Source organism: Dipodomys spectabilis, unplaced genomic scaffold (genome assembly GCF_019054845.1).
Source record: "Dipodomys spectabilis isolate Male_0828 unplaced genomic scaffold, ASM1905484v1 ptg000428l, whole genome shotgun sequence".
NCBI classification, from domain to species: domain Eukaryota; kingdom Metazoa; phylum Chordata; class Mammalia; order Rodentia; family Heteromyidae; genus Dipodomys; species Dipodomys spectabilis.
In genome coordinates, this window is record NW_024871105.1 from 1,377,590 (window position 1) to 1,396,519 (window position 18,930).

The window sequence follows — 18,930 nt, forward strand, 5'->3', positions numbered from 1 at the left end:
GGTTTCCTTTATTTGCAATAATTAGTTTACACCAAGGATAATATCATGTATTTTAATTTGACATTTTGTTCTATATTGAGCATGCAACATTATTGGTATATTGTTTGTTATTATTTCTGCAAACAGGCAGGTATATTTAAAGAATAATGTTCATCTTATCCATTACTGAAGGAAGCACAACAAAAGGAGGAACCCCTACTCAGAAGAACAACTCCTACTTACTTAGCTTCATTCCTTTTTTTTATTGTGAAAATAATGTACAGAGGGGTTACAATTACATGGGCAAAATAATGAGTACATTTCTTATCAAGCATTGTAGCCTCCTCCTTTTTTTCCCTTTTCCATCTCTTCCCATCCTCCCCCCGCCCCCCAAGCATCCCTGTTTCCCCACCACACCAAAATTGTAAAGTTCGTTTTCGACATAACGATTTGTACATTTCATTGTTGCAATGGGTCCAACTGTATCCCTATTTAAACGATTTGTTTTTCCCCTTCCCCTCCACAAATTATACCGACATCAAATACAGTGAAAGCAGGGGTTATACTGTGTGAGAGGGACATACAAAGCAACAAATAAATAGTTTTAAAAATGTGTTAGAAACAATCGCATGAAAGAAAAAAAATGAGTAAATATTTTAGGGTTTATTTCCCTAACACCACCTTATCTGACCTTTTCTGCTTGACTCAGACATATACTAGATATTGTAAATAGGAGAAACCATGTAAGGCCAGTCTTGTCCCCTGTATCCTCATATTGTACATTACAATTCTATACCGGTTCATCCTATATATGTACTATCTTCTACATTGTGACCTAAATGCAGCAATTCCACATTGCTTTACTTTTTAAAAATTTCTCTCTTAATATTTGATGTTGATGTGTGTGTGTGTGTGTGTGTGTGTGTGTGTGTGTGTTTACAAAGATCAGAAGACAATATTTTTCTTCATTTAGAATACATCTTTCAGTTCATTGTAAGTTGTGGCTAATGGGAGAAGTCTCTTGCTATTTTAAGGATGAAACAGAAAAAGGTATTCGTGCATGTGCCACAGTTGCTTTATTAGTCTGTAGTTGAACACTGAACTTCGATTTATATCTTGGTTGTTGTTGTGAATGATAAGTACAATGGACGGCAGATATATTTGAGTTACTCATAGAGAAATAATCACATGATTGGTGGGGCAGATGATATTTCAACATTGGAGTTCTTTAGAAAGCTGCGTATTACTTTCTACAAGGAGAATACTAACCTGCATTTTGTTGAAGAGTGTAGAAAATTTCCTTTTCTCCACACTTTCAGCATTATTACCTTTGTTAAAAGGTAATAAAGGGCATGTTTTTATTATCTTCAGTACTCCAGACTGGCCTTAGACTTAAATCCAACCTCCTAAGTGCTTGGAATTAAAAGCCTTTACCACCACACCCGATTCCTTTCATTTTTTTGATAAAAGTTACAATAATTATGAAGTAGTATCAAAGTAATTTTGAGTTACATTTCTCTAATGACTTCTGCTCAAAAAGAATTAAACCAGCATAGAAGTGGTATTAAAGAACTTTGTAAACCCACTGGAAATTTTCAGGGCTTTAAGGAGAACATGTCGATTCAGAACTTTTGTCCACTTTTAATCAAGTTTCTTGTTAATCTCATCTTCAATATTTCTATACAAAATCAATAATTAATTCAAGGTATTAGAAAGGAACAATATTAAGCAACTCCTAACATTTTCAATTTTAAATAACATGATATTGCTTAATGATTTTCTGTTTATGCTTGAGACTATATAACTCACTTTAGTCAGACCTTTTACAAGGCTGTATGCATTTTATTTATTTCACATTGATTGTTCTTTCCAAAGACTACGTGTCTAATTTCCTTGTTTTCTTTCAGTCTCAAGTAGTTCAGATGTCAAATGAAGAATAAATGGACAGAAGCAAACAAAAAATAATATATTTCCCCTCATCTGATGATGCCTTTACAAGAATGAGGAAAGAGTTCATCCAAGGACCTATGATAGGACATCAAAAAGAGAATCCATTCTTCTAAGTCTTTCTTAACTTTGCAATGTAACTTAAATGATGTAAAACACAATATAATGCTCAGATACTTTTATGTTTTATCAGTTTTGAACATTTTCATATGGACTTCACCTCAGTCTACAACATTCCTTCATTATTTTGTCCTGATATTTTTACACTATCAAGACATAAGATAACAAGTTTGATTTACAGCATGAGAAATAATCCACCTGGCTTCCTTGGAAAAAGAGCATGATCAATAGATAACATTACTTCTGTTTGCTCACTATATATAATGGTTTCTGTAATACTTATTGCATTCTTTTTAGTATTTAAAAAAAACTGCTGGCTAAACTCAAAACTCATTCATGGAGGTTTATGTTAAGTATTTCACAAGTTTTATTTTCCTTAATTCTTAAGATAACATTTTCTATAATGCTAATGTTATTACCATTTTAGTGTTGGGAAAAATTGTAAGTAAAGGCAGTAAGTGCATGGCCCAAACACACACTGTGAGGAAGGAAATGAGTCAGTTTCCAAAAGTCTTTCAGCAATACACAAAAGGTAGGTAAAATCTCTCCATTCTCTTACACTCTATTCAATGTTCATATTGTCCAAGAAATAATACCATAGCAATTATTGCCTAAGGTGATTGTTTTCTGTTACATTTTGTCTTCAGCACAGACAGTGTTGGTGACATTGGGTTATCATGCACAGAGCTGAGCATATAAATGAGACAAATATATTCTGTCCCATTTTTCCAGGATCCATTTTACAAAGTACTAAACTTTAAATATCATCACTTAATTTCTTAAGAATCCAAAAAACAAAAAAAATTCACAAATAATAACTCCAAAATGCTTTAGAAGTAGGAGATGATAAAAGAGGCCCCCATGAAGTAAACTTTCTTCTACTTTTAAAATTATTCTGAAAGCCTTGTGCTGGTTGGTCACAACTGTAATCCTAACTACTCGGCATATTTACTCAGGAGCCAGAGATCTGTGGATAACAGTGGAAGCCAATCAGGGCAAAATACATTCATGGGATTATTTTTCAAAAATTTCAATGAGCTAGCAAAGGGCCAGGAATGGAGATGTAGCTCATATAGTAGCTCATCAATCTAGAGAGGAAAGAACTAGCAAGACTTTTAAGCCCATTTTTCAAACTGTGAGCACACCAACATACATGCAAGTGCATGAGAACACGTGCACGTGCACACACACATTCATTCAAAATGCCTTCATATCAGTGTTTTGCATTAATTTCTTTGTTAACCATATTATCTGAGTAAAATAAAAGAAATAAACTCTTTCATCTCAGAACATTTTCATATTTTTTATTTTAAAAATACTGTACAGAGAGGTCACATTTACATGAGCAAGTAATGAGTACATTTCCTAACAAGCATTGTTACCTCCTCCTTTATTTTCCCTCTACTGTACCTTCCCGCCAACCTCTACAAGTACACTCCCCTCCCCCGTTCCCCTGCCTAAATCGTAAAGTTCAGTTTTCAACATAGTGTCTTGTGCATCTCATTGTTACAATGGGTCAACCTGAATCCATATTTAAGCATTTTGTTTTTTTCCTTCCCCTCCCCAAATTACAGGAGCTTATATACAAGAGGTGGGCACACCAAATTCAAATACAGTGAAAACAGGGGTTATAGCATGGGGGAGGAACATATAAAGAAACAAAAAAATCACATAGCCTGTTATAAGTACGTTAGAACAATAGCAATAAAGAAAAAAAAAACACTTGTGTTCCTATTTGGGGATTGATTTCCCTTAACAACATCTTATCTGGTCATATGTGTATAGATTTTGACCATTTCTGCTTATCCCAGACATATATTAGCTATTAAAAATTAGGGAAACTCTGGGACCTATGTTTCTTTGGACTTGGCTAACTTCACTTAACAATTTCTTTTTCCAAGTCTTTCCGTTTTCTAACAAATTGGGCGATGCCATTCTTTCTTATGGAGGCATAGAATTTCATTGGTATAAATAGTACATTTTCTTGATCTATTTATCTGATGAGGGGCATCGGGGTTGGTCTTATATCTTAGCTATCTTAAACAATACTGCAATAAATATAATTGTGCTGGTAGTTTTAGTACCATCTTGTTTGTGATCTTTTGGGTAAATGTCCAAATGTGGGATTGCTGTGTCATAGGGGAGTTCTATGTGTAGTCTTTTGAGGAACCTCCATAATACTTTCCAAAGTGGTTGAACAAGTTTACACTCCCACCAAGAGTGCAGTACAGTTCCCTTGTGGTCACATACCCTCCAGCATCTGTTGTTGTAAAAGTATGGAATGGTACAGGAATTTGCCTGTCATACTTGAGCAGGGGCAATTCAAATCTTCTCTGTATCGTTCCAATGTTAGAGTACGTGATGCTGAATAGAGCATAGAACATGTTTTATACATAAAGTGTAATTGATTTTCTTAAACTAGACAATTCAACAAAAAGTAAGTTTAAAACAATTTTCATGAAATTTTAGAGCCATGTACTTCTTACATAAGCACACATTTAAGAATAAAGTCAAGAATGACATGTCAAAAATAAAATAATTCCAGATATTTATTGTTCAAGAGATGTGTAGGATGAGGAATTCAATTATTCTATACAAGGCACCTGTGATAATGAACACTGCAGCAAGTGTTAAGTTTTGTTAAAAGTTTTAATGGTTTAAATATATTTAATTTTGGGAATTTGCTTATATATGCTAAAACTAGGACTGTTTGGCAGGTAATAAAACTTTTCGATAAAGTATTTAAGATTTATGTTAACAGACATATGCTACTATGTATGTATATTTCAGAGTTTATAGAAACATTACTAATGAGAAGTTGCCAAGTCTTTGTGTAAAGGAGCAGAATAAAGAGTTAAGACTTTGGTAACTACACAGTTTCTGTTAAAACTATAAGGCTTCCTTATTTTATTTTATGTTTTTTAATTTTTTGGGGGTCCAGTCGCGGGGCCTGAACTATGGGCCTGGGCACTCTCCCTCAGCTCTTCAGCTCAAGGCTAGCGCTCTACCACTTGAGCCACAGCGCCACTTCCGGCTTTTTTCTTTTTGCTTATGTGGTGCTGAGGAATCAAACCCAGGGCCTCATGCATTCAAGGCAAGCGCTCTACCACTGAGCTACCTTCCCAGCCCCTGGCTTCCTTATTTTATATGTTAGCGAGGAACAAATGATGATATAAACCATATACAAATGATTAGATGAGCCATAAATAGTAATCTTAGTGGGTAACTTTAAAGATTACTCATAACCTAAAAACCTCTTGTTGAATATCATAATCTTAGCCCATTTTAAATGTACATGAATATGAGAAAATAGTAAAATCTAATAGTACCCTTCAAATACTGAAAACACTGATAATTATTTTATTTTTATTTTAATCATTAATATTTTGTTATTGGTTTTCTTTATTTGTAGCATTGTTTTCCTAGTAATATAATACAACTTTTTGAAAGTCATCAATATGAGGTACTTTGAGAAGGTTACTGGGATGGCCAAACCATTTTTTATAGGGCATATGAATTTACAAAGAGGATAATTAAGAACAAAATATTAATTTTAAAAATGATTAAGTAGAGTCTGAATCAGGAGTGTTGATAAATATCCACACCTAAAATCTTAGCCCTAGGCTGAAGCATTGGTATTACAGAGTTGAGGCCACAAAAGTGAGAGACTGTGTTTTGTTTTGTTTTATATTTTGATTTTTCTGGTCATGGGGCTTGAACTCTGGGTCCTAGGTGCTCTCCCTCAGCTCCGGGCTAGCACTACCACTTGAGCCAGAACACACTTCCATCTTTTTCTGCTTATGTCATGCTGAGGAATCAAACCCAGGGCTTTATGCATGCAAGGCAGGCACTCTACCACTGAGCCACCTTCCCAGTACCTGAGAGACTATGTTTTAAAAAAATCATCTAAACAATATTTGCTTTCTTTTTTGGGTTATATAATGAAATATATCAATATCTTTTTATGTCTTTGTGAATTGTCATATTTCTAAAGTTATACTAACTTCAGCCACTTTATCCTTTTCAAAGTGATGAAATATTTCTGAGAGTTTGCTTCTGTGAAGATTGTTTGTGCATTTATATTTTCTTCGGAGTCATTTTTATTTTTATCAAAATAACTTTATATTTCATGTTGATGGCTTATCATACATCAAATACTTCCAAATGTAGATGTAGAGTCTAAAGATAGCAGTATGAATATTCTCATACAGCTCTTGTTTATCTGTTATGCACTTTCAGTATTGTGATATTTCTCTTTCTCTTTCACTCTCTTATTTCCTCTCTTTTTCTTTCATGCTCCATGTCTGGTACTTAGAATTTCTGCTGGTGTACTGTTATCCTTCAGAATCCACTGGTGTTGTGGAAACATGATAGAGACCATCAGTTACCCTTGCATTCTTTAAGAGTTATAACAGTGAGTGATGTTATTCTATTCTATTTTAAAAGGCAAAACAACAGATCTAGGAATTCCTTTTCACTTTTACTACTATTACAAATTTTATCCCATAGGAATCATTGAGACGATAGGATCCTTTTAACCTCTGACCTAAAAGTTCTTTTTCTTTTACAGACTTTTTCTTTTATTATCAGTGAATACATATAATGAAAACAATGCTAACCTATGGAAAGTAGACCGAAGTTATTCAGGGATGAAAAACAAGGTTAATGGGGGAAGTGAATACAAAAGATACCTATCATACAACAAAGATCCTCAGAGCAGTTTATCATGTACACTTTGTGAGAATGGCAATATGCTGGGAACTATAGATTAAATCACTGAACAACTGATATATATATATATATATATATGCACATATATTTATATATGTATATTTATTTGTAAATGAATATATGTGTGTATATGCCCTTATATACGTAGACATGCATGTTACTATACACAAAAATACACACATACATATACACATGTATACATGCACACATAGAAAAAGACACATAGCTACAGACAACACAAGTTTCACTAGTTGTTGAATATGCCTTAGACAGAATGCTTGGAACCAAATATGTTGAAGAAGTATTTATCTCTAAAAGTTCTTTTACCACTCCTCTTAACTCTTAAAACGGTTTTGACAGATTCGATTTGCAAAATGCAGTACAAGTGATAGCAAGTCACTCGGAAATCTCAGTAAGTAAACCTCATATGGCATCTCCGTGCTCCCCAGGGAATGCTTGTTCTTGTAGACACTCTCAACAACCAAAGTAGCAGGAAAATACCCTGGTACAGAATAAAGTTATAAGGCTTTAAATGACATTCTTCCTTGAGCTCTTTTCCAACAGCCAGCATCAATTCCTAAGCAGAAGAGTGAGTCCTCAGAAGATGGGAGCTCAGCTCAACATTTCACCAACCCATTTGAAAAGTCCTATGTGAGGAATACATACTGAGGTCTTGCTGATTTCCTAGCTAAGAAAATAAGAAAAAAATAAAGTATTTTAATGCATTAAAATTTGAGAATAATTTGTAACCTGTCAATAAATGTATAGAACACAATTATAACAAAATGAAAAAAATGATGTGCATATGATTTATTTGCTCTTGGACTTAGCGAGTGATTTTAGGTGTATCTACACAAGTAGAAGCAGCATAAATCAAGCCAGCATTTCTTCATTGAGATACAAGGAAAGGATACAGGTTGACCCATTGTAACAATGAGATGTACAAGACACTCTATCAGATGGGGGGGCGGTGGAGGGAATGGTTGAGGGGGTGTGGAGGGAATGGATGTTATGGGAAAAACCAAGGAGGGGGTAAAAATGTTCAGTAAGAAATGTACTCATTACCTTATTTATGTAACTGTAAACCCTTTGCACAGGACATTTACAATAAAATATTTATTAAAAAGATACAAGGAAAATTTCTGTACTTATAGGAAGTTGTATTTGTCAAACAATATCAGTAAGGCATTGGTTTTAGGACCACAGGCATATTAAAATTTTTGATGCTCAAATTCTCTACATGAACACAGTATATTATTTACATTAGAATCTGCCCACAACCTAGTACAGTGTAACTGCAATGAAAACTTTTACTACATTCTATGTTTGTAATGAAAAATAAAATCATATGCACTATCAATTCATACAATTTTTTCAGATAATTTTTTATTGTGAAAATATCGTAAGCAGTGGGTCCAATTACATGTGCAAGGAAATGAGTATATTTCTCATCAAGCTTTTTTGCCTCCTCCTTTGTTTCCCCTTCCCATCCCTTCCCATATCATCCCCCCACTCCCCCTCCCCTTTAATTCCCCCCTAGACAAAGTTGTAAAGTTCGTTTTTCGACATAAATCTTGTAAATCTCATTGCTGCAATGGGTCCACATTTGTTTTTTCCCTTCCCCTCCACAAATTATACCAACATAAAATACAGTGAAAGCTGGGTTATACCTTGTGGAAGGGACATACAAAGCAAGAAACAAATCATCTTATAACTATGTTAGAAACAATCATAAGAAAGAAAAACATTTGAATCCTTTCTCTGGGGTACATTTCGTTAAACATTAACATATCTGAACGTTTCCGCATGTCTCAGACATATACTAGGGATTGCAAGTAAGAGAAACCAAGGGAACTATGTTTCTTTGGGCCTGGATTACTTCACCTAATATACTTTTTCCAATTCTTTCTATTTCCTAACAAATGTGGCAATGTCATTCTTTCTGATGGAGGCATAGAATTCCATTGGGTATATAGACCACATTTTCTTGATCCATTCATCTACTGAGGGGCATCTTGTTTGGTTCAATATCTTAGCTATGGTAAATAATGCTGCAATAAACATAGTTATGATGGTAGCTTTAGTATGGTTTTGTTTGTGATCTTTTGGGTAAATGCCTAAAAGTCTGATGGCTGGGTCATTGGAGAGCTCTATGTAAAGTCTTTGAGAAACATCCATACTAATTTCCAAAGTGGCTGAACAAGTTTACACTCCCACCAACAATGCAGTAAGGTTCCCTTCTGTCCTCATCCCTTCCAGCATCTGTTGTTATTAGAGATCTTGATTATAGACATTTTATCTGGGGTGAGGAGGTATCACAATGTGGTTTTGATTTGCATTTCTTTTCTGGCTATGGAGGTTGAGCATTTCTTCATGTGTCTACTGGCCATCCTTCTTTCCTATTCAAAGAAGTTTCTATTTAAGTCTTTCGTCCACTCATTTATTGGGAAGTTGTTTCTTTGAGGATTTGTTGTTGGGGGATTTAATTTTTTTGAGATCCAGGTATACTTTAGATATGAGGCCCTTGTTCTTTGTATGGCTAGTGAAGATCTCCCAATCCATGGGCTTTCTATTGATCTTGCTAGCTATGTGTTTGCCATGCAGAAGTTCTGCTATTTAATGCAATCCCATTTGTCCATCCTTTCTTTGATTTGTTCTGTTTCTGGGTCCCTTTAAAGAAAATATTGGTCTGTGCAAAGGAGACCTAGGGTTTCTCTTACTCCATTCTTTAAAGTTTTCAGAGTGTCTGCTTTGACTCCGAGGTATTTGATCAATTTGGAGATGATTCTGGTGCAGGATGATATATAAGGATCTAGATTTCGTTTTCTACAAGTATTTTACCAATTTTGCAAGCACCATTTACTGAAGAGGCTGTCTTTCTTCCTTTATAGTTTTTAGCTTCTTTATTGAAGATTACAGTGTTATAGGTCTGTGGATTCATTGCTGGCCTTTCAATTCTATTCCATTGGTCTGTTCTTGTGCCCGTACCAAGCTGTTTTGCTTATTATAGCTTTGTAGTAGAGTTTGAAGTTTGGTATTGATATTCCTCCAGCACTGTTCTTTCTGTTAAGGATTGTTTTTGCTATTTGGGTCCTTTATTTGTTCCTTGAAGCATCTGGTAGGAATATCGATAGGCATTGCATTGAATTAGTAGATAACCTTGGGAAGTATTGCCATTTTCACGATGTGGATCCTTCCAATCCAGGAATATGGGAGATTTTTCCACTTTCGAATTTATGTTTTGATTTCCTTTTTCAAGTTTTTAAAGTTTTCATCACAGAGAAATTAAGTTAATTCCTAGGTATTTTATTGTTGTGGGGCTATTCGAAATGGAATTGCTTTCCTGATTTCAGCCACACTTTTAGCATTGTTGGCATAGAGAAAGGCCATTGATTTTTGAGGGTTAATTTTATACCATGTTACTTTGCCAAAGTATAGAATCAACTTGAGTCACTTGGGAGTGGAGACTGGGGTATTCATTAAACACAAGCTAATGTCATCTGCAAAGAGAAAGAGTTTTATTTCATCTTCCCCTATTTGGATCATTTTTATATTTGCCTCTTTTCTTGTTGCTGTATCTAGTCATTCTAATACTAAATTGAAGTGGAGAGAGTGGACATCCTTTTCTTGGTCCTGAGTTAAGAGGAAATGGCTTTAGTTTTTCACCATTAAGTTTTATGCTGGCTGCAGGTTTTTGTCATATACAGCCTTTATTGTATTGAGGAATGCTCTCTGGATTCCTAATTTTTCCAGAGCAAAGGGGTGTTGGATCTTGTCGAATGATTTTTCTGCAACTATTGAGAAAACCATGTGGTTCTTATCCTTGCTGTTGATGATGCGATAAAATATACCAATTTACTTTGTTATATTGAACCTGCTTTGCATCCCTGAAGTGAATCTTGTTTGATCGTGGTGTATGATTTTTTGGATGAATTGTTCAAGTCAATTGTCCAAAATTTTGTTGAGAAGTTTTGCATCAACACTCATCAAAGAAAGAGAACAAAGAAATGGGTCTATAGTTCTCTTTCTTTGATGAGTCCCTGCCTGGTTTGGGGATGAGGGTTATGATGGCTTCATAGAATGATTTCGGTAGTGAACTTTCTCCTTCAATTTCATTGAAGAGTTGAAGGAGTATTGGGGTGAGCTCTGCCATGAAGGACTTGTAGAATTCCGCTGTAAATACATCTGGTTCTGGGCTTTTCTGAGATGGGAGGTCTCTTATTACTGTTTCTATTTCAATGTTTGATATGGGCCTGTTAAGACGGCTTAACTCATCTTGGTTTACTTTCAGCATTACGATATTTGCTAGGAAAATGTCCATTTCTGCCAGGTTCTCTAACTTACTAGTATAAAGATTTGAAAAGTATTACCTTATAATGTTCTGAATCTTGGTTGTTTCTCTATTTATGTTTCCATTCTCATCTCTGAGTTTATTTTTTTATTGTATTCTCTTCTTTTTCTCATAAGATTTGCTAAGGGTCTGTCAAATTTGTTAATTTTTCAAAGTACCAATTCTTTTTTTTTTTTTATTCTTTCTGTTTTCATATTTGGATTCTATTTTTTTTTAATTCTGATGTAATTTTAATGATTTCTTTCCATCTATTGTATTGGCGTTTATCTTGCTCCTCTTTTTCAAGGTGGTTCAGATGTCTCATTAAATTGTTGGTTTCAGATATCTCCAATTTGTTGATGTAGGAACTCAGAGCTATAAACTTGCCTCTGAATACTGCCTTTGCTGTATCCCAGAGGAGTTGGTAATTTGTGTGTTCATTTTTGTTGAATATCATGAACATTTTAATTTCCTTTCTCATCACTTCCGTGACCCACTGGTGATTCAACAGTGTGTTGTTCAGCCTCCAAGTGTTACAGGACTCTCTTTGGTGGCTTTTGGTGTGGAGTTCTAATTTTATTCCATTGTGTTCTAAACGAATGCAAGGTATTACTTCAATATTTCTGAATTTAGACAAGTTTGATTTGTTACCTAAAATCTGGTCTATTTTGGAAAATGTTCCATGTGCTGGTGAGTAAAACATGTATTCTGATGCTGCTGGTTGAAATACTCAGTAGATGTCTGTTAAAACTAGTTGACCTATGCAGTTGGTTAGGTGTGCAGTTTCTCTATTGAGTTTATGAAGAGTTGATCAATCTAGTGGTGATAGTAGTGTGTTAAATCCCCCAACACTTAATGTCTTTGTATCTATTTGATCTTTGCAAGAAAGTAGTGTTTCTTGCATAAATTTGGGTTCTCCATTGTTTGCGAATAGATATTCAGAATTGTAATATGCTCCTGAAGGAGAGATCCCTTAATTAGAATATGATAAACTTTTCTTATCTCTTGTGACTAATATTAATTTGAAGTCAATTTTTTCAGATATTAGGATTGTAACTCCCACCTGTTTATGGGGGCCATTTGCTTGGTAGATTTTTTGTTTGTTTGGTTTGTTTTGTTTTACCATGAAAATATCATAAGAGGGTTTACAATTACATATGCAAGATAGTGAGTAAATTTCTTATCAAGCATTGTTGCCTCATCCTTTGTTTCCCCATAACATCCCTTCCCATTTCCACACCCCCATCCCTACAGCCCCCTACCACCCCATCCCCACCCGTCCATCCCCCACCCCACCGAAGTTGTAAAGTACATTTATAAATATAACGTCTTGTAAATCTTATAGTTGTAATGGGTCCACCTTTAAGCCTATTTAAGCAGTTTGTTTTTTTCTGTTTCCCTCCACAAAATATATCAACAACAAATACAGTGAAAGCAGGGCTTATACTCTGGGGGAGATACATACAAAGCAACAAAGAAATCATCTTATAAACATCTTAGAAACAATCACAGGAAATTAAAAAAATTGAATCCTTAACATGTGGTTCATTTCACCTAACATCAAGTTGTCTGACAGTTTCTGTTTGTCTCAGATATATACTAGGTATTGCAAACAAGGGAAGCCAAGGGACCTATATTTCTTTGGGCCTGGCTTACTTCACTTAATATAATTTTTCCAAGTCATTCTATTTCCTAACAAATGGGTCAATGCCATTCTTTCGGATGGAGGCCTAGAATTCCATTGTGTATGTATACCACATTTTCTTGATCCATTCATCTACTGAGGAGAATCGGGGTTGGTTCCATATGTTAGCTATGGTAAATAATGCTGCAATAAAAATAGTTGTGCTGGTAGTTTTAGTATGGTCTTGTTTGTGATCATATGGTTAAATGCCCAAAAGTGGGATTGCTGGGGCACAGGGGAGCTCTATGTGGAGTCTTCTGAGGAATTTCCATAATATTTTCCAAAGTAGATGAACAAGTTTACATTCCCACAAACATTGCAGTAATTTTCCGTTCTGTTCAAATCCCCTCCAGCGTCTTCAAAACTTTGGCAAAATAACAGGATATAAAATTAACCCTCAAAAATCAATGGTTATTCTGTATGCCAAAAATGCGAAAAGTGTGGCTGAAATCATGAAAGCAACTCCATTTGTAATAACCCCACAAAAAATAAAATGCCTAGGAATTAAAGTAACCAAAGAAGTGAATGGCCTCTATGACGAAAACTTTAAAAATCTGAAAAAGGAAATGAAAACGGATATTAGAAAGTGGGAAAACCTCCCATGCTCTTTGAATGGAAAGATCAACCTCGTGAAAATGGCAATACTCCCCAAGGCTATCTACAAATTCAATGCGAAACCTATCAATATTCCAATCTCATTCTTCAAGAAAATAGTAGAGGAAACCCAAAAATTCATATGGAACAACTAAAGACCCCAAATAGCAAAAATGATCAAAAACAGGAAGAAAAGTGCTGGAGGAATATCAATACCGAATTATAAACCCTCCTAAAAAGCTATAGTAATCAAAACAGCTTGGTACTGGCACAAGAACAGACCTCAGGACCAATGGAATAGAATTGAAAACCCAGAAATTAACCCACAGACCTATAGCCATCTAATCTTCGATAAAAAAGGGAGAGAAAAAAAGAGAATGGAAGAAAGACAGCCTCTTCAGGAAATGGTGTGGCAAAATTGGATAATCACTTGTAAAAAACTAAAGCTAGATCCTTATATATCACCCTCACCAGAATCAAATCCAAATGGATCAAAGAGCTCAGAGTCAAGCAGATACTCTGAAAATATTACAGGATGGAATAGGAGAAATCCTAGGTCTCCTTGGCACAGGTCGAAATTTTCTTAATAAAGACCCAGAAACACAACAAATCAATGAAAGGTTAGACAAACTGGATTGAATGAAATTGCAGAGCTTCTTCTCTGCAAAGGTTATAGCTAGCAAGATCAATAGAAAGCCCATGGATTGAGAGCAGACATTTACTATCCATACAATGTACAAGGGTCTCATATCTAAAATATACTTGGAACTCAAAAATTAAATCCCCAACAAATCCTCAAAGAAACATTTGGCCAATAAATAAGTGGGCAAAAGACTTAAAGAGAAACTTCTCTGAAGAGGAAAGAAGGATGGCCAGTAGACACATGAAGGAATGCTCAACCTCCCTAGCCATAAAAGAAATGCACATCAAAACAACATTGTGATACCACATCACCACAATGAGAATGCTTGGTACATTTTGTTCTAGTCTTTCACTTTCAAAATGTTTGTTTTTATAGGCATGGTGTGACTCCTGAAGGTAGCAGATAGAATAATCTTGCTTTGTAATCCAACTAGATAATCTATGTCGCTTAATTGGAGAGTTAAGCCCATTAATGTTGAAAGATATGACTGAGAGGTTTTTGGGAGTTCCTGCCATGTTATCCAACTTCTTGGGTGCTGAGGCAAATGTGTTCTTATGGTTCTTGGATTCTCACTTTTGTGCGGTTTCTTTGCTCTTATTGTGGTCTTGTTGGTTTTCTATGGGAGGAAATCTTTAAGTATCTTTTGTAGGGCTGGCTTGGTGGAGATATATTATTTTAGCTTTTCTTTGCTATGGAAAATTATTATTTGACCTTCACTTGTGAAGGAGAGTATAGCTGGGTACAGTATCTTGGTCGATAGTTGTTTATCTTTAGGGCATGGCATAAATCATTACGGGCTCTTCTTGCTTTGATTGTCTCTGCTGAGAAATCTGAGGTGATTCTAACTGGTTTCCCTTTATAGGTGATTAACCTTTTCTCCTTGACAGCTTTAAGGATCTTTTCCTTGGTCTGAATTGATCCTCTGCGGATTTTAATGTCATGGTGGCATGTCCTGTTATGGTCTGGTCTATTTGTGGTTCTAAAATCTTCTTGTACCTGAATAGGCCTAACTTTTTGCATGTTTGGGAAGTTCTCTGCTAGGATCCTGTTAAATGAATTTCCTAAAAACCATTAACTTCTGTCCCTATGTGCTCCTCTACACCCATTATCCTCAGATTAGGCCTTTTGATGGTGTCTTCCAAATGTTGAATAGATCTGTTATATTATTTGGATTTGTCTTGGATAGTTGTATGTTCTTTCACTATAATATCTAGACTGTCTTCAATGCCCGTGATTGTATCTTCTGCAAGTAGATTGTATCTACTGTCAAGGCTTTCTACTTTGTTTTTTATCTCTTTTCCTTCTAATTGGTCAGCTTTGATGGCTTCAAATTCATTGTTGGAGCTTTGTTTTAGATCTTGTATAAAGTTTTTTACTTCCTTAATTTGGTGTTCAGAATTTATTCTAAAATCACTTAGTTGATTGGCTATGGTTTCCTTGGATTCCCATTCCTTCTGTCGGGCTCCATTCAGCATGCCATTTGTAATCTCTGTGAATTCCTTCAGCTGTCTGTTTATCGATTCCATGAATGCTTCTATTGATCTTTGTCTAGTTTCATCCCACTGTCACAATGCCTGTATTACTCTTTGATTAGCTTCCTCATCTTCACACAATTTCTGTAGTTCACTTTCACTGTTCTCAGTCTCCTCATGCAATTCCTGTCTTTCTCTTTGAGTGTTCTCAGCCTGTTCACACAATTCCTTAATTTCTCTTTGACTGTTCTAAACCTGTTCACTCAAGTCCTATATCAATCTTTGAGTAGCTTCCTCACGTTCACGAGATTCCTCTATTAACCTTTGCTTTGCCTCCTCTTTCTCCTTATAATGTTGACACTGAGTCCTTTGCAGATTTTCAATGTTTTCATTCACCATGTTCACCAGTAGTATTTGTAGATCTTTATAAGAACTCTCCTCTGGATTATTCATGAATTGTTCTGTTACCAGATGTAATGAGTGTGACTTGAGATACCCGGACCTGCCATTTTTCTTGTGTTTTTCTGGCTTGTTCTGCCCATTTTGTATGAAAGTAACACGAATTTTGTACTAGAACACTATTTTAAGGCAAGCATCAACCAAAGTACTGTAGTTGCACAATCAAAATGGCTGCAGATACAATCTAGTTCATCAGATACAATCTATTCAATATCAAACAACTGTGGATTAATGGGCTAAAAACAGCAAAAATAAATTTGGCAAACCAGAAATTTTTAGGTTTAAGGAGAAATGTGTTGAAAAATAAGATTAGAGAGATGTGGAGAGGGAAAAAAAGAGTGAATTTAACCAAATCTTAATCGCAAAGAGGGAAATGGATTGGACAGAATGATAGGAGAGTGAGTAAAACAAACAAGAAAAAATGGAAAAACAAAAATTTAAATTTAAAAATGAAACATGTAAAAATTATATAAGTTTAAGGAAGTGATATTGAGAGAAGAAAAGGATAGAATGAGAAGAGGGGAGAGATATGAAAGAGGTAAAAAATAAAATTTCCTAAAATTAGTTACTTGAAAATTATATAGTTATAAAGATATAATACTGCTATTAAAGAAGTTAAGCCTGAGGTTGTCAATTGAGTGACAAACTTCTGGATTAATTATGTACACAATGGGCATAAGATCTAATAATCAATGGCAGGTATATATCTGGGGATGAGCGGAACAGCAATTAAGTCATGTAAAAAAGGAAGAAATAGAAAAAAATGAAAACAAAGAGAACTATAGACAAATTTCTTTGTTCTCTTTTTTGATGAGTATTGATGCAAAAATTCTCAACAAAATTTTGGCCAATTGACTTAAACAATTCATCCAAAAAAATCATACACCATGATCAAACAGGATTCATTTCAGGGATGCAAAGTTGGTTCAATATAACCAAATAATCTGGTATAATTCATCACATCACAAACAGCAAGGATAAGAACCACATGGTTATCTCAATAGTTGCAGAAAAAGCATTTGACAAGTTTCAATAACTCTTTGTGATGAGGGTTCTGGAAAAATTAGGAATCTAGGGAACATTCCTCAATACAATAAAGGCTGAATATGACAAACTTACAAACCTACAGCCAGCATAAAACTTAATGGTGAAAAACTAAAGCCATTTCCTCTTAACTCAGGAATAAGACAAGGATGTCCACTCTCTCCATTTCTCTTCATTTTAACATTAGATTGCCTAGCTACAGCAATAAGACAAGACGCAAACATAAAAGGGATCCAAATAGGGAAAGATGAAGTAAAACTCTCCCCTTTGCAGATGACATGATCTTGTCCTTAAAGAATCCCACGGACTCCACTCCCAAATAAGCTGATTCTAAACTTTGGAAAAGTAGCAGGGTATAAAATTAACCCTCAAAAATCAATGGCTTTTCTGTATGCCAACAATGAGTAAAGCATGGCTGAAATCAGGAAAGCAACTCCATTTGTAATAGCCCCACAAAAAAATAAAATAACTAGTAATTAACTTAACCAAGGGAGTGAAGGACCTCAATGATGAAAATTTTACAAACTTTAAAAAGGAATCAAAACAGAAATTAGAATGTGGCAAAACCTCCCAAGCTCCTGGATTGGAATTATCAACATCATGAAAATGGAAATACTTCCCTAGGCTATCTACGAATTCAATGAGATACCTATCAATATTCCAACCTCATTCTTCAAGGAAATAGAAGAGGCAATCCAAAAATTCATATGGAATAATAAACACCCCAAATAGCAAAATAATCCTTAACAGAACGAACAGTGCTGGAGGAATATAAATATCAAACTATGAACTCTACTACAAAACTATAGTAATAAAAACAGCTTGGTCCTGACCCAAGAACAGACCTCAGGATAGATGGAATAGAATTGAAAACCCAGAAATGAACCTACAGACCTATAGCACTATAATCTTCAATAAGGGTGCTAACAACAAGAATATAAGAAAGACAGCCTGTTCAGTAAATGGTGCTGGCAAAATTGGTTAATCACTTATAGAAAACTAAAGCTAGATCCTTATATATCACCCTGAACCAGAATCAACTCCAAATGGATCAAAGAACTCAGAGTTAAAGCAAACACTTTGAAAACATTACAGGATGGCGTAAGAGAAACCCTAGGTCTCCTTTGCACAGACCAATATTTTCTTAATAGAGACCCAGAAATACAACAAATAAAAGAAAAGTGGAACAAATGGGATTGAATGAATTTGCAGAGCTTCTGCTTGGCAATGGATATAGCTAGCAAGATCAATAGAAAGCTCACTGATTGGGAGAAGAACTTCACTAGCCATACATCGGACAAGGTCTCATATCTAAAATATACCTGGATCTCAAATAATTAAATCCCCCAACAACAAATCCTCAAAGTAACAACTGGTCAATAAATAAGTGGACTAAAGACTTAATCTCAAATAATTAAATCCCCCAACAACAAATCCTCAAAGTAACAACTGGCCAATAAATAAGTGGACTAAAGACTTAAAGAGAAACTTCTCTGAATAGGAAAGAAGGATGGACAATAGACACATAAAGAAATGCTCAACCTCCCTCGCCAGAAAAGAAATGCAATTGAAAACCACATTGTGATACCACCTCACCGCAGTTAAAATGGCTATAATCAAGAACCCTAATAACAACAAATGCTGGATGTGATGTGAGCAGAAGGGAACATTACTGCATTGTTGGTGGGAGTAGAAACTTGTTCAACCATTTTGGAATTTGTTATGGAGGTTCCTCAGAAGACTCCACATAGAGCTCCCCTATGACCCAGCAATCCCACTTTTAGACATTTACTCAAATGGTCACAAACAAGACCATACTAATACTACCAGCATCACTATGCTCATTGCAGCATTATTTACCATAGTTAAGATATGGAACCAATCTAGACATATTCTTGATTGGATCAAGAATATGTGGTATATATAC

The 18,930-nt window shown here is 35.1% G+C and overlaps 1 non-coding gene across 1 annotated transcript; it reads right to left on the minus strand.

Moving 5' to 3' along the window:
• Positions 1–4,316: 4,316 nt before the first annotated feature.
• LOC122097730 lies at positions 4,317–4,423 on the minus strand. The gene has a single exon (XR_006145574.1). It is a non-coding gene; the product is annotated as a U6 spliceosomal RNA (small nuclear RNA).
• Between the last annotated feature and the right edge of the window lie 14,507 nt (positions 4,424–18,930).